Source organism: Panicum virgatum, chromosome 4K (genome assembly GCF_016808335.1).
Source record: "Panicum virgatum strain AP13 chromosome 4K, P.virgatum_v5, whole genome shotgun sequence".
Lineage (NCBI taxonomy): Eukaryota > Viridiplantae > Streptophyta > Magnoliopsida > Poales > Poaceae > Panicum > Panicum virgatum.
The window spans coordinates 29084672-29100803 of record NC_053139.1 but is presented as its reverse complement, the minus strand read 5'-3'; the positions used below and the strand labels follow the sequence as shown (position 1 = coordinate 29100803).

Genomic DNA, 16132 nt, shown 5'->3' with positions numbered 1-16132 from the left:
TGCTTTTGGATTGGACGGTACAGATCCAAAGGGTGTGCGGGGTGGCGGCGCGGCTCGCCGGAGACCAAGCTCCGCGGCGGCGCTCGACCGGAGGTGGCCAAAATCGGCCATCCGGGCTGGGATTTGAGCGGGTTTTGGGTCAAGGAGCATCCACGCGGCACGCGTGGTTCACCTAGGCCAAGAGCGAAGCGCGGGGACGCTCTGCGCGGCGGTTGCTGTGCGGGCGGCGGCCCTACGCGGCGGGGCTCGCCGGCGTGCGGCATTTCAGCACTGGGAACGGCCTACGGGCCGAGCAACCTAACGCTAAAGAACAAGAGAGGGTCTGGGGTGCTTACCGGGGGCTTGGAGCGGCCGGGGTTGCAGCGCAGGCGGTCGGCGACGAGGACCCGCGGCGAGTCACGGGCGGCGCTCGGGGAGGGTCTGCTGCAGGGCGTCTCCGGGCTCTTGGACGGCACGGCTCGATCCAAGGCGGTCCTGCGGGGGTCCCACGGGGATTAGGGAGACTCGGGGGTCGCCATCGGTGAGGAATCGATCGGAGCTGAGCGCACCTGCGGCGGCGAGTCCGCGGCAATTCCGGGGCGTGAAGAGGCCGGGGTCGACGGCTGTGGCCCGAGAAGGTGCCTGGGTGCTCGGTGAGGCTCCTGCAGAGGAGTGCAGGGGACGGGGGACGGCGAGGCGGTGGTTCCTCGGCGGCGCAGGAAGCTCTGTACAGCGGCGCAAAGCGGAGCGAGGGGGAGACGGCGCCCTAGGGTTGCGGCTAGGGTTTGATGGGGCGCTAGTGCGTAGGAGGAGGAGCAGGGGGTCCGCGGGGGTTTAAAGAAGGCGCCGGGGATCTTGGGGGTGCGCTCCCGTCATGATCCCGGCGGGGATTGCGGCGCGGTCGTTGCAGCGCGGGGAAGGCGGGGGAGACGGAGCTGACTGGTGGGGCCACGGCGTCAGCGGCTCGCGGGCGACGCGAGCGACGCGCAGGCGCGAGCGGGTGGGGGCTGGCGCGTGGGCCCGGCGTGGCAGCGAGAAAAGGCGCGTGATGCTGCTGGCTGAGGCGGGGCAGCGGGGTTGTGGGCCAAACGCGGAAAGCGAGGGGGAGGCGGGAGGCTGGGCCGGCTCGGGCTGCTGCGGTGGGAGGAGTGGGCCGTGCGCTGGGCTGGCCGAGTAGAGGGAGAAGAGGGCCGCGAGGAGAGAGAGGGTTGGGCCGCGGGAAAGGATGGGCCGGGTTGAGGTTTGGGCCGGGGTCAGGGGTTTAGCTAGGTTTTGGGTTTTGCCTTTTCTATTTCTAAACTTTTCTTCTCCTAATTCAAACAAGGTTTGAATTCAAATACAAATTTGAATTCAACCACACTCAAATCATTGAAAGTGTGCACCAGCATGAATGCAACATCAACATTTAAACCTATGATTAAATTTTAATTACTTATAGAACAAAAATTTAGATTAAATGCAAGTCTAACACAATAAACCCTAGAAAATTAAATAAAGCCAATTAAATTTATTAATAAATGCTGGAATTTAAATTAGGGTGTTACAAAGCACACTTTGGCCCAATAGAAAATCACAGATAATATCAGAGTACCGATTCAGACTCAAATGCACCAAGTGTAGCCCAAGGACCGAAGCAAAACAAGTCAAGACAGGCCAACCCCAGCGTGGATCAGACAAGGAGGCCCAGACAAGTGCAACCCCCAGCAGTTGGGGGCGGTTGGCGGCCAGGGCAGGCTGGCTGACCTATAGGTCGGCCGACCAGGCCCATGGGCCCCACCGCCTCAACTTTGCCATGTGGCGCCTCCCTGTTGCTCCTTTAGGTCGGTTTGGGGTGCTGCGGCTGGTGGCTCCCTCCTATAAATACAAGGGAGGGGGTAGAGAATAACACACACACACACACACACACACACACACACCTCACTTCACTCACCTCTCAAGTTCCTTCTTGCATAGTCTTTAGGCTTAGTGGAGTTTAGGAGAAGTCTAGGAGTCATCGAGTCGCCGGTGTTGCTCGAGAGTCTGGTATGGGTTCATCTCTAGCTCTCTCTTGTAATATTCGGTCATTTGTAATAGAATTAGACTATTGTAACCGATATCTGCTTGAAGTATATTCTGAGTTATTGGATATATGCTTCTTGATATGGTTGCGTTATCATTCTATGCTTGCATTGTATGATCGCCCTGTGCTGGAGATGGTTAGTCTTTTGTTCTTAGAACTCTATCAACTGCTCCAGTATTCGTATGATTGCTCTAGTGTGATGTCTGTCCATCTGGAGGGTCGGGGCTCCGTGCGGGACACTATAGTATCCCTTACTAGTGTAGACATGGTGTCTAGATTAGCTAAGTGTTGCTGGATGTCAACTATACCCATGGTTTGTAGAGGTAGCTGGCAGGTGGTGATAGCCCTGTCCGAGGCTTTTAGTAATCCTCCATGTTCGGTATGAGGGGTAGGAGGTAAATAAAGTCGCCGGGGTGTACGGGCTCGTCCCGTCGTTTCGATAGCGATCTCCCTGTTGTATAGTTTAATCTCTGACGAGCTAACCAATGAGAAAGTGTAGATATAGCTAGCCTAGCTCAGCTGACTCGAGCTCTGACTTTTACCTTACTCCCGGCCTAAAGCATCTTTTATCTTTCTTTTATTTATTTATCCGTGAGGGTAGTTTGTGTGTGTGTCACACTACCTCCTACCATGTTATTATCTTACCCCTGTTTATGCATGAGAATATCCAATCTAGATAGAGTTCACCCACTAATCTATATATTCTCTCACTCACTACCTTCCCTGCGGAAATATAAATGACACCCCGATATACTCCCGGGTAAAATGCTACAACGGTATTCCATGCGCTTGCGGATTCATTCGTGGTTCATGAAATACTGTCACCCTAAATTGGCGTCTGCGGGCGTCATCGCTGGTGACGTTGGTAGGCGCCAACAAGCATTTTTGGCGCCGTTGTCGTGGGAGGCACTGAGTGAAATATATAGATAAAAGTAGTGAACAAAATCAAAATTGGTATTCACTTGCTAAACAGGCTAACTTGGCTTTGTTTTCTTGTCTTCGTTGATATGAAAACATGGTAGTGTATGACCGGTTTGGATCTACCGTAAAACTTTCATTCCGATCCAGTGTCACTTTTGAGAAGAGTTCGACCTCGTATCATACCTCCTCAGATCTCACTCTCGGCAGTCGATCCAGTCATCGCATCATCGTCAGCTCCCAGAGCTATGGCCCAGAAGTCACTCCATGATTACTCTGCTCCGTCTACTAATCAGGTCCCTACCGGGCCCGAGGTTAACACCGGAGGAGAAAATTTCGAGATCAAGATGGGTCTCATTACGATGGTGCAGGCCAGCCCATTCTGTGGCAAGGACAATGAGGATGCCAGCGCTCATCTCCAGCAGTTCCTGGAGCTCTGCAGTACTTTTGTTATCAAGGGTGTATCGCAAGATGCAATCCAGCTCCGTCTGTTTCCGTTCTCTCTCTTGGGGAGAGCGAAGCAATGGTTTTATGCTAACAAGGCTGCTGTGGATACTTGGGACAAATGTGCCAAGGTGTTCCTCTCAAAGTTCTTCCCTACGGGCAAAACTAATGCTCTTCGTGGTCGGATTTCAAATTTCCAGCAGGCATCAAATGAGTCAATTTCGGAAGCTTGGGAGAGGCTTCAGGAGTACATTCTAGCGTGTCCGCACCATGGAATGGATAATTGGCTCATTCTATAGAACTTCTACAACGGGTTGACACAGTCACCCCGTGATCATGTGGATGCCACTGCAGGTGGAGCTTTCTTCTCGCTAACCATTGAAAGAGCAACATCATTGATCGAGAAGATGGTTTCCAACCAAGGTTGGAGCGATGATCTCCTCCAACCGCACCAGCGAGGTATGCACTCCGTTAAGGAGGCCGACATGCTCGCTATGAAGATTGGTCTCCTCCTCAAGAAATTTGAGGATTATTCCCAAGATAAGGCTCAATTGCAAACACTTCAAGCCTTGGAGACTCGCATGACGTGCGAGGTTTGCAGGAATGTTGGACATTCGGGCGATAATTGCCCAGAAACCCAAGAAGAAGCTCTATTTTTCAATGGCAGCAACGAGTTTCGTCCACAAGGGGGTCAGGGGTGGAATCAACCACGCCCATACTACCAAGGAGGTAATGCGAATTTGAATTCTTTTGGTCCTAACCAGCCTACCTTGAGATATCTTGTCTACGGCCAAGCGAAGATCAGTGAGTCCCTTCAGAAGAAGTTGGCCGTTATAGACAAATCTATGGAGACTATCCATGCCAAGATGGATGGATTCTCCACGGCTATGAAGAACCAGCTGAGTTTCAATAAGGTGCTAGAAACTCAATTGGTTCAATTAGCTGCTGCTACACCTGCTGCTGAACTAGGGAAGATTCCAGGGCAAGCCGAATCAACTCTAGAGAGTGTAAATGTCATCAATGCTATGTGGAAAGAGCCACTTAGCAGGACACCCCTCAGCTATGTAGAAAAGCTCACACGCCCTAGAAGAGGTGCGTGGGGCAAGTTAGCAACCACAATAAGAGAAGATCCCGGAACCCCAGTGATCAGCTGCTCAATCTTTGATTATAAATTTGATCACGCCCTTTGTGACCTTGGAGCCAGCGTCAACATCATGCCCAAGGTGACTTTCAAGAAGCTAGGCCATCCATGAATTTCCCCTACCACTATGTGTGTTCAGCTGGCGGATTCCACGCTAAGATATCCAGAAGGAGTTGTGGAAAGGTTAATGGTAAAAGTCAAGAATACCTACATATTAGTAGACTTTGTAGTCCTTGATATGGAAGGAGATCTTGGAATTCCGCACATACTTGGGCGACCATTCCACAAGGATACAAACGCCAGAATTGATGTGGGGACAGGAAGAATCAGCCTCTGTATCATGGGAAAGACCATGAAATTCAAATTCCAGAACAAAAGGGAGGTATTCCTGATTCATGAGGATAGTGAGAAACAAGGGCTATGGGCAGAGCCAGGATGTGATGGTCAAGATTATCATCCCCCTTCCAAGCCAGCTTGGGAGGATTGGGAAATTCATACTCCACCAACCGAGCCAGTGGAAGACGACCAGAAGATCCCTGACTTCATCACCAACACAGTATGGGAATATCTGGAAATTGTCTATCCTGCATCCGAGGATCCTGTTCCTGCGCCGCCTACGCCACCAAAGAGGACCAAGAAGGTGTGGCGCAAGAAGAACAAGACGTCATCGACCGCTACTACTTCTCTAGGTACGGACGAAATGACATCAACCTAATCAGGTATGGAGAAAGGTCCTGCTTTTCGACCCTAACCAAGAGCTAGCTTGGGGGAGGTTCCCTCCCTTAAGTCAACTGTATCCCTTTATTTTCTTTCAATAAAATTAGATAAAAAACTTTCAAAAACTAAATAAAAATTTACTGTTTATTTCTCTTTTTCATGATGCGCGGTAAGAATGTTTTAACTCCTTGTGATAATTTAAAAGGATGAGTTTTGCTTTGCTTTATCGTGTCTATTGTGCCTAGTTTGAAAATAAGAGTTCTCTTGAGTTTAAATCTGCTAGTTATGCAAATATCTTGTCAATGAACCTGAAAGTTCCGTGGGTTGCATATGCTTGATTCCAGTCTAAGTTGTTGTGAGTTCAGATATGGTAAATAAGATTGTGCAAGCTTGTTCTAGTGATGCTTGAAGTCTGGAGTTATTTTCAAAAAAAAAATTCTAAAAGAGGCAAGTTCTCTAGCGATTTTCAATGTCCTACCAAAGCCATATGTCATATTCCATGAAAAACCCTTTACACATATGCTGCTTGATATTCTGTTGAGTTTTGTCAAAATTGTGTGACCCTAGTGAGATGTTTTTCATGCTTTCTAGATCATAAGCACGTACACGTCCCATCCAATTACTACATTCCTACACTGGGAATTGGCAACACCACCCATTCATTCCACATAATAAATGCTCCATGTCTTGGTGATCTCTCTCGTAGAACATCCCTGAAATAAAATAAAGTCAGATTATGGTTGCCCCAAAAAGAGAAAAGATGGCATGCCAAAGAAGCATGACCAAAGAGAGAGAGAGAGAGAAAAGGGGGTAGCCATGTCTCAAAAAAAAGAGAGAAGAAAGAGACATAGGGATGATACGAGAGAGAAAAGCCATTACCTCAAGGAGTAATTCATATCCATCCACCCATCCATCCACTCATACACTTGCACCTTTTGATCGAGATTGCATGAATTGTTTCTCCTTGGATCCTCTCTTTGACTTTACAATAAATAGAATACAAGTGTGCCCTGTTCTTATCCTACCTTGAGCTCCATAAAGGCTTGTAGTAGTAGGGAAGATCAAAGGCAGATACTGCCCTGGTAAGGAAATATAAGATGAGTGCCTCGAGGGAGTTGTCTTGGGAGCTTTGCCATGTTTTCAAAATTCTTTCAAAAAAATATCTCCAGATGGATTGCGGATCTATGAACAAGTAAGTATCACCCTATGCACCGTTCTGACTTTCAACAGCCCAAGACAAGGAGATAGCTAAAAAGCCCCATAAAGAAGTAAGGTAATTGAGCAAAGGTATGCTAACTGACTTATTTAAGCTTATAGATGAATCCCTTTGCTTCAGACTATGACATGACAGGTAAGGTACGAGTCAAAGTGATTTTCTAATCAACAACCTGATTTGTCCTACTTTGCTCGGGACTAGCAAAGGACAGCTTGGGGGATCTTGTTGACACTCACTAACGATCATTTCTAGGCGTCAACTTGATCAGAAAATCATGAGAGTTTGCATTTCTTACACACACTTATATTCAATAAAGTCCCTAAACAACACTTTACCTTCTAGAATATGCAAGTTGTGATTTTGAGCTAATATGCAGGTTGCAAGCACACTTTGGCCCAGCAGGAAATCACAAAAAATATCAGAGTACCGATTCAAGCTCAAATGGACCAAGTGTAGCCCAAGGACCGAAGCAAAATGAGTCAAGACATGCCAACCCCAGCATGGATCAGACAAGAAGGCCCAGACAAGCCCAACCCCCAGCAGTTGGGGGCGGTTGGCAGCTAGGGCAGGCCGACCGGCCTAGGTCGGCCGACCAGGCCCATGGGCCCCACCGCCTCAACTTTGCCACGTGGCGCCTCCCTGTTGCTCCTTTAGGTCGGTTTGGGGTGCTGCGGCCGGTGGCTCCCTCATATAAATACAAGGGAGGGGTAGAGAATAACACACACACACACACCTCACTTCACTCACCTCTCAAGTTCGTTCTTGCATAGTCTTTAGGCTTAGTGGAGTTTAGGAGAAGTCTAGGAGTCATCGAGTCGCCGGTGTTGCTCGAGAGTCTGGTATGGGTTCATCTCTAGCTCTCTCTTGTAATATTCGATCGTTTGTAATAGAATTAGATTATGGTTACCTATATCTGCTTGAAGTATGTTCTGAGTTATCGGATATATGCTTCTTGATATGGTTGCGTTATCATTCTATGCTTGCATTGTATGATCGCCCTATGCTGGAGATGGTTAGTCTTTTGTTCTTAGAACTCTATCAACTGCTCCAGTATTCGTATGATTGCTCTAGTGTGATGTCTGTCCATCTGGAGGGTGGGGGCTCCGCGCGGGACACTAGAGTATCCCTTACTAGTGTAGACATGGTCTCTAGATTAGCTAAGTGTTGCTGGATGTCAACTATACTCACAGTTTGTAGAGGTAGCCGGCAGGTGGTGACAGCCCTGTCCGAGCCTTTTAGTAATCCTCCACGTTCGGTATGGGGGGTAGGATGTACATAAAGTCGCCGGGGGTGTACGGGCTCCTCCCATCGCTTCGATAGCGATCTCCCTATTGTGTAGTTTAATCTCTGACGAGCAAACCAATGAGAAAGTGTAGATATAACTAGCCTAGCACAACTGACTCGAGCTCTGACTTTTATCTTGCTCCCGGCCTGTAGCATCTTTTATCTTTCTTTTATTTATTTATCCAAGAGGGTAGTTTGTGTGTGTGTGTCACACTACCTCCTCCCATGTTATTATCTTACCCCTGTTTATGCATGAGAATATCCAATCTAGATAGAGTTCACCCACTAATCTATATATTCTCTCACTCACCGCCTTCCCTGCGGAAATATAAATGACACCCCGGTATACTCCCGGGTAAAATTCTACATCGGTATTCCGTGCGCTTGCGGATTCATTCGTGGTTCATGAAATACTGCCACCCCAAATTGGCGTCTGCGGGCATCATCACTGGTGACGTTGGTAGGCGCCAACACATGGCAGACTTGAATTGATTCTTGTCCAGGCTCGACGAACGGGGATTACCCTTCTTCAAACTCCTAAAGCGACAAGATAAATTCGAGTGGACTACAGAAGCCGCGGAAGTACTCGAGAACCTCAAGCATCATCTCCAGTCACCGCCGATTCTAATAGCTCCACTACCCAGTGAGGAATTACTCCTCTACATCGCTGCGACTACCCATGTAGTTAGTACGGCGATAGTTGTCGAACGACCGGAGGAAGGCCATGCTTACGGTGTTCAGAGACCAGTCTACTTCATCAGCGAAGTACTCTCTGAATCAAAGGTTAGATACCCATCAATTCAGAAACTTCTGTATGGAATTCTATTCACCTCCAGGAAACTCCGGCATTACTTCGATGAATACAAGATCTCAGTCATAACTGACTTCCCATTGGGGGATATACTCCACAATCGGGTTGCCACTGGACGAATCTCAAAGTGGGCAGTTGAACTGGGAGCCTTGGAAATCAACTTCAAGCCAAGAACAGCAATCAAGTCATAGGCACTAGTCGACTTCTTGGCTGAATGGCGGGAAAATCAAATTCCAGCACCCCAGAACGTTCCAGAGCATTGGGTGATGTACTTCGATGGCTCACTCAAGAGCAACGGAGGCGGCGCGGGAATTTTGTTCATCTCCCCCAAGGGAGAACAATTTAAGTATGTGTTCCAAATCTTGTTCAAGGTCTCTAACAATAAAGCTGAATACGAGGCATTGCTACACGGCCTCCGACTAGCAGTATCTCTTGGCATCAAGCGACTACTTGTCTACGGCAAATCTCGACTCATCATTCAACAAGTCAATAAAGAATGGGATATCAATAAAGATACAATGGACACATACATTGAAGAAATCAGGAAGCTCGAAAACAAGTTTTCAGGATTGGAAATCCACCACGTCGATCGCAACAACAACGTGGGAGCCGATGTCCTCCCCAAACTTGGGTCCACTCGAGCAGCAGTTCCACCAGGAGTTTTTGTCCATGAACTTCACCACCCATCAGTCAAGTCAATAAAGATACAATGGACGCATACGTTGAAGAAATCAGGAAGCTCGAAAATAAGTTTTCAGGATTGGAAATCCACCACGTCGATCGCAACAACAACGTGGGAGCCGATGTCCTCTCCAAACTTGGGTCCACTTGAGCAGCAGTTCCACCAGGAGTTTTTGTCCATGAACTTCACCACCCATCAGTCAAGGAGCAAAGCCAACAAGTCACTGACACGGAGGCCCCGGCCACAGTCAGAGAAGTACTGATGATTGAAGAAGATTGGCGGACCCAGTTTACCGATTTCATCAAAAAAGTTTAAGCTTCCACCACATGTCGATCACAAAAGCGCTAAAGCCGCCCGCATCGTCAGGTGTAGCAAGGGTTTCGTCCTCATCGGCGACAACCTATACAAGCACTCTGCTTCCGGCATCCTCATGAAATGTGTTACCCATGAAGAAGGCTAAGACATCCATAGGGAGATACATGAAGGAGTTTGCGGCAATCACACCGCGTCAAGGACACTAGTCGGCAAGGCTTACAGGTCAGGATTCTTCTGGCCAACAGCCATTTCAGATGCAGAAGACCTTGTCAGACGATGCCCAGGCTGCCAATTCATTGGCAAAAGGACTCACATTCCAGCACACAACCTAATAACAATCCCTCCATCATGGCCGCTCGCCTGTTGGAGTTTGGACATGATCGGACCATTAACCATAGCTCTAGGAGGATTTAATCATGTGCTGGTAGCAGTCGACAAATTCACCAAGTGGATCGAGTACAAGCCTATTGTCAAGATTTCATCAGATCGAGCAGTGGATTTCATATCTAACATCATCCACCGGTTTGGTTTTCCTCACACCATCATCACAGATCTTGGCTCTAACTTTACGTCTCAGTCATTTTGGGATTTCTGCGACAACTCTTGCATTGAGGTCAATTATGCCTCAGTGGCTCACCCTCGAGCAAATGGTCAAGTACAGCATATCAATGGCCTAGTACTCGACGGCTTGAAGAAAAGACTCTACGACGCTAACACCAAGAGAGGTGGCAAGTGGATTCAAGAATTACCCCATGTGGTCTGGGGGCTGCGAACGCAGCCTAGCAAAGCAACTGGACAGTCTCCCTTTTTCCTCACCTATGGATCAGAGGCTATACTACCCGCAAGATATCATGTGGAAATCTCCAAGAGTAGAAGCCTATCAAGAAGGAGAAGCAGATGAATCTCGACAACTTGAGTTAGACTCAGTCGAAGAGGCCAGAATCAATGCCTTAACTCAATCGGCTAGATATCTTCAAGGAGTCAGACGCTATCATGATCGCAATGTCCAGCAAAGATCTTTCAACATTGAAGATCTAGTACTACGTAGGATTCAGGATGAGACATGACTGTACAAGTTAAATTCTTGATGGGAGGGCCCATTCATCGTAACCAAGGTTACAAGACCAGGATCATACAGAATCACTGATGCAGACAGTAATGAGGTACCGAATTCCTGGAACATTGAGCACTTGCGCAAGTTTTATCCTTTATCCAAGCAGTTTAATGGTGTTTGCGGATTTCTTTAATAAAGCGAGGATCCTTGTTGGCATATGGACTACATTAAAGGCAATCTGCAGCATCACCAGTTCAGGATAAGCTTACATAGTTCTCCATCAGAACAACTATACAAGCCACATCCTTTCTCTTAATATAAGGGCACAACCTACTCTCCTAGCTCGAGAAGGTGAATGGATACCTTTACTAGTTGTCCATCTTGGGTAACTCGACGGAGTTCATCCTAACAGGTCAACTATGAGGAACTCCAGCCTTGTTGTAAAAGGAAAAACTACTCGCTTGCTCGAGTACGTTCTGGATACCTTTACTAGTTGTCCATCTTGGGTAACTCGACAGAGTTCATCCTAACAGGTCAACTATGAGGAACTCCAGCCTTGTTGTAAAGGCAAAACTACTCGCTTGCTCGAGTACGTTCTGAATATCTTTACTAGTTGTCCATCTTGGGTAACTCGACGGAGTTCATCCTAACAGGTCAACTATGAGGAACTCCAGCCTTGTTGAAAAGGCAAAACTACTCGCCTGCTCGAGTATGTTATGGATACTACTACACCTTGTCCATCTTGGGCAACCCGACGGGGTTCGCCCTAATAGGTCAATCTTAGTAGTTACTCTAGTCTACAAGTTGGACACTTTACTCGCTTTGCTCGAGTAAGCCTTGGATATCCCTACGACATTTACATCTTGGGCAACCCAACCGGGTTCGTACCTAACAGCTTTGTCTTATGGATTACTCCAGTCCTTGGTAAGGACACACTACTCGCTTGCTCGAGTAGTTTATGGATACCTTCACAAGTTTCTCAAATCGGGTAGTCTGACGGGACCTACCTTAAATGATTAACTTTAAGGATCACTCCATTCAAGTATTCTACTCAATTAAGTTCATATTTATCCTACGATATCAGATCATGCTTCTGAAGACACACCAATAGGATACTAATTATGGACAACGACAAGAACCCAATGAAGATTACAAGAGTTGTTACAAGCAGTCTACTCTGCCATGTTCTTCAGGATTTCCTCCGCAATCACTTCTGATTCCTTACAATACTCTCGGAATTTCTCATCAAAGCAACTGGGAGCTATTCCTTTAGCTATCGGAGATAAATTAAATTGAGTCAAGTACGACTTGACAACTCCTATCATGTGAGTTAGATAATTCTTGGAAGTAGCCGTCAACGTCAAATATCTTCTGGGGAACTTCTTCCAAACACTCCACCAAGGACTTGCTACTCGACAACTCTTCTTCGGAATCAACCACATCCACAAGAGCTTGAGCTGCTGCAACTAGTCGAGTATGGTCTTCTGGGGAACCTGAAAGAAAGATATTTCAATAATTGTTGGCATGGCAGAAAACAAGACAAAAGATCGAGTGCTTACAGGCTTGGGCAGTCTGCAATTGCTTTTGCAGCCTAGAGTTTTCCTCTTGAAGCTTTGATCTTTCTTCTTCAAGATCCTTAATCTGGCGCTTCAACAAACCTCCAGATGATGCTGCTGACTTGCTTCATAAAGCTTGTTCCGAGCAGCAAGGGCCTCATCCAGTCGTTTGGCAATTTTGGCTTTCTGTTCCTCCAAGATCTTCCAATTGTTTATAGTCTTGTATAAAGCATGAGATCGATTGGCTACATCCTGTTACATCCAAAGCAAGTCTGGTTAGCCATCAACAACTATTCGACAAAGACAAGTAGCGGCAGAAGACTCACCTTGGTAAATTTAAAGCTCCATTGCATACAATCTGCGAGCTTCTTCATATTGTCTACAGTCAACAAAGGATCATCAAATAGTTCCTTTCCCAATTCTTCCTGGGTTGACTGAGGCATAGACTGGAAAGGTACCAGTCGAACGGAAGGACCTTTCGACCCTTCAGCCCCATTACTTCCAGACCCACCAGCATTGGAGGCTCCTTCAGCAGCAGCTGGAGTATGTTCAGGTGCTTCAAGGGTTGGCTCGCTTGGCTTTTCAGCTGTGTCTGCACTAGGCAAACTGGCAGCTAGGGTTTCGATCAACCCAATTACAGGAGACTCGGGGGCTGATCGACTAGTTCCCTCTGAACCATTCGACACCTAGTTGTGGAAGTCTTGGACTTGAATTTTCTCATGCGCCCGAAGATGTTGGACCCTAGCCAAGCAAGATTCTGTATAAGATAGCTGAGGCATCGAGACGAGGAACTTTTCTCTATAATATTGATCCGGGAGTCGCTTTCCGTTTCTTGCTGTCATCAAAATCAGCATCTACAGAAGTCGGCCGCATGCAATACCAGGATTTATAATTTTTTTGCAGAAAAAAGGCCAAGAATTAGTCAGAAGATCACAAATGGTTAACTACAAGTACTCAACATGGTCTTCAAAACACGTACCCAGGTATTCTCGGTAGGATTCTGTGCCGAGAAGAGTGTTGGAAGCGCCAAAGACTTGTCGAAGTTATCGAGTACTTTACAGCATCTCTTGATTAATACAGACTGAGCCATTGGCTCTGGTGACATCCTAGTGGGATCCTTCGTGCCTTCATATCTAAAGGCAGGATGTTGTCGCAGCTGAAGAGGTTGCGTCTAGCGACTGATAAATGAGAAGACCACATGATCTCCAGTGACTCCCTTTTTCTTAACAACGGCAATCGCACGAAGAATGGCTTCAACTTGCTTGCCACCAGGTCCTCTACTCGACCAGCTCTCCTAGACTTGGGGGGCACTAGCAGTCCTTCCTGGAAGTGGGGATTCAAAGTTCCCAACATAGAACCAGAACTTCTTCCATTCGGCTCCTCTACCCACCGGATCATAAGCCAAGTACTCGCCTCAGTTCTCAGGGCGGAGTACCAAGTCACATCCCCCGACGACGACGAGATTGGTGGCATTTGGAACAGGAACAAGGAAGAAGAAATGTTGAAAAAGGTGGAAATGGGGGAGAATTCCAAGGAATGCCTCACAGAAATGAGTGAAAATTGAAAGATGCAAGATGGATTGAGGAGTGAGATGGTGTAATTGAATTCCCCAGAACTGAAGCAGTCTATAGAAAAATTCTGACAAGGGAAGGGTGAGACCACGTTCTACAAAATCGCGAAACATAACGATTTCAAGAGTACCTTCCATAGGGTAATCTTCTGGTTCTCCAGCACGCCATTGGCTCACGCCCTGCTCTTGAAGGAGACCCATATTTTCCAACTCTCGGACCAGTAATTCAGACATCTTGCTTTTGCGCGAACCTGTGGACAAATTGGCAGTCGTTTCCTCTTCAATCTTGGACTTGTTCTTCTTGGGTGCCATCTTACAGTCACGAGTTTTAACTCGGGGACTATGAGAGGGGCTTTTAGATTTTGACTAAGAAGATATGAATGTGAATCTGAGTCTGACGGCGGCTAGGAGTTCAAGGGGTAAAACCATCGGAAGTTTTCAACCGGCTTTATACGGTCTTCAGGGGTAATTTCATAAATATTTGGGATGCCAATGGATTCTTTCCTTCTCAGGGAAGTTTTCAGTTTTTGCCACGAGATTTCATTGATTCTTAAATCTAAATGGAGGGATTTAAATTCAAGACTCGGGGGCTGCAGAATTATGTATCAGAGATTTATTTTTCAAACTTTTTGAAAAATAAAGAAGAAGAAAAAGATTGAAGTGAGCCTCAGCCTGATTCTACGATTCAACCTAAGGGTCGGGGGCTACTCCATATGGAGCGCGAGTACTTCGCGCACCATATATGATCAAGATTTCGGGGCATGAGCATCTCACAGCCTCGAGGCAAACAGAAGTACTTGAAGGACTACTCGACGTATCTGAAGGAAGAACCAGAATCAACCAGAAAGATGTTCAGACCACTTGAAGTACTCAATACCTGCAGGACTCGGCTACGAAGAGCTCAGGGGCTTGTCAGACCCGGGGCAGCGGGACTACTCATAGGCGTAGAATGTTCTAGCGTAAGGGATAGCTCATTGATGTATCTTACCTCTCTTGTAAACTACCCGAATAGGCGTAGAACTAGCTGCAGTACAAAGGAAACTACCCGATCTTGCTGTAGTAGGACTCCAACTGTACTCGGCTAGGACTTTTCATGTAACCCTATTCCCTCGGATATATAAGGGTGGATAGGGACCCCCCTCCAAAGGCATCTACACCTAAGTCAATACAAACCATCATACAGGACGTAGGGTATTACGCAGCTCGCGGCCTGAACCTGTCTAAATCTTTGTGTTCCTTGCACCATCGAGTTCCAGAGCCACCGATCCCTACCTACAAATCCTACTGCTAAGGGTATCCCTGAGCAGGCTTGGTGGTAAACACCGACAGCGATGGTGGCCATGGAGTGGGGGGAAAGAGGGAGGGAGGCTCGTGGGGTCGATCCCCGGCCGCAGCTCAGGCGGAGGTGGCTCGTGGAAGCTTGGCCACGACGGCCGGCGGCGGCTCTGGTGGCGCCTCTATGAGGTTCGACGGCGGTCAAGGAGGGGGCAAAAGCACGAGGGGACCCTGGGGACTCGAGTCCCCTGCTCACCTTGGGTTGGGATGGAGCGAGGGGGCGGCGCGACGGTGGCCTGCGGCGGCGGGCGGAGCTGCTCAGGGCGGCGGCGCTAGAGGGCCGGGGTGGGGAGCTGGAGGTGGTGGACCGATTGTGGGGCTCGGAGGCGAGGTGATGGGCCTACTTATAGGCGTGGCAAGGCAGTGGAGTGGGCGGGGTGAGTTGGTGCAGGACGGCGAGCTCGGCGGAGCGCCTTTAATGGCGTGGGGGCGGGCTGCTATGCTTGTCGGCATTGCGGAGCGGCGCGAGCGCCGAGGGCGTCGGTGTGCATGTGGAGGAGGGGGGCCTGCTGCTGTGCTTGTCGCCGAGCTCTGCTCGCTAGCAGCGGGGCTCGGGCGGCGAGGCGGCGGCACTGTGCAGCCGGCGGGATTCGCGGCTCGGGCGGCGAGGCGGCAGCGCTGTGCGGTGGACGGGTGGCACGGCGAGCGGCGCGGCCGCGTGGAACGCGTGTTGTGCTCAGGCTCGTGCGCGTGTGGCGCATGGACGCGACGGGACGAGTCGGCGGCGAGCGGGCGGCGCGGCGAGCGACGCGGCCATGTGATGCGCGTGCGCACGCGTGGGCAGGGGCGCGCGTCGAGGCGGCTAGGGGGCTCGGCGTGCGCAACGGCGACGGGCCAGGCGAGCAGGGGCGCGTGCACGCGCGCGTGGACGGGGGGCGGGGAGCGGCCGGTGGCGGGCTGAGCGGCACTCGGGAGCGCGCGGCAGAGGAGAGGGAGAAGGAAAGGAGAGGGAGGGAAAAAAAGAAAAAGGAAAAAGGAGAAAAAAATGGAGAAGAAAGAAAAAGGGGAAGAGAGAGAGAGAGACGACGGGAATTGCGGCGGCGACCGCAGC

The 16132-nt window shown here is 48.8% G+C and overlaps 1 non-coding gene across 1 annotated transcript; it reads right to left on the bottom strand.

Moving 5' to 3' along the window:
* Positions 1-3570: 3570 nt before the first annotated feature.
* On the bottom strand, positions 3571-3677 carry LOC120705393. Its single transcript, XR_005687972.1, has one exon. It is a non-coding gene; the product is annotated as a small nucleolar RNA R71 (small nucleolar RNA).
* Between the last annotated feature and the right edge of the window lie 12455 nt (positions 3678-16132).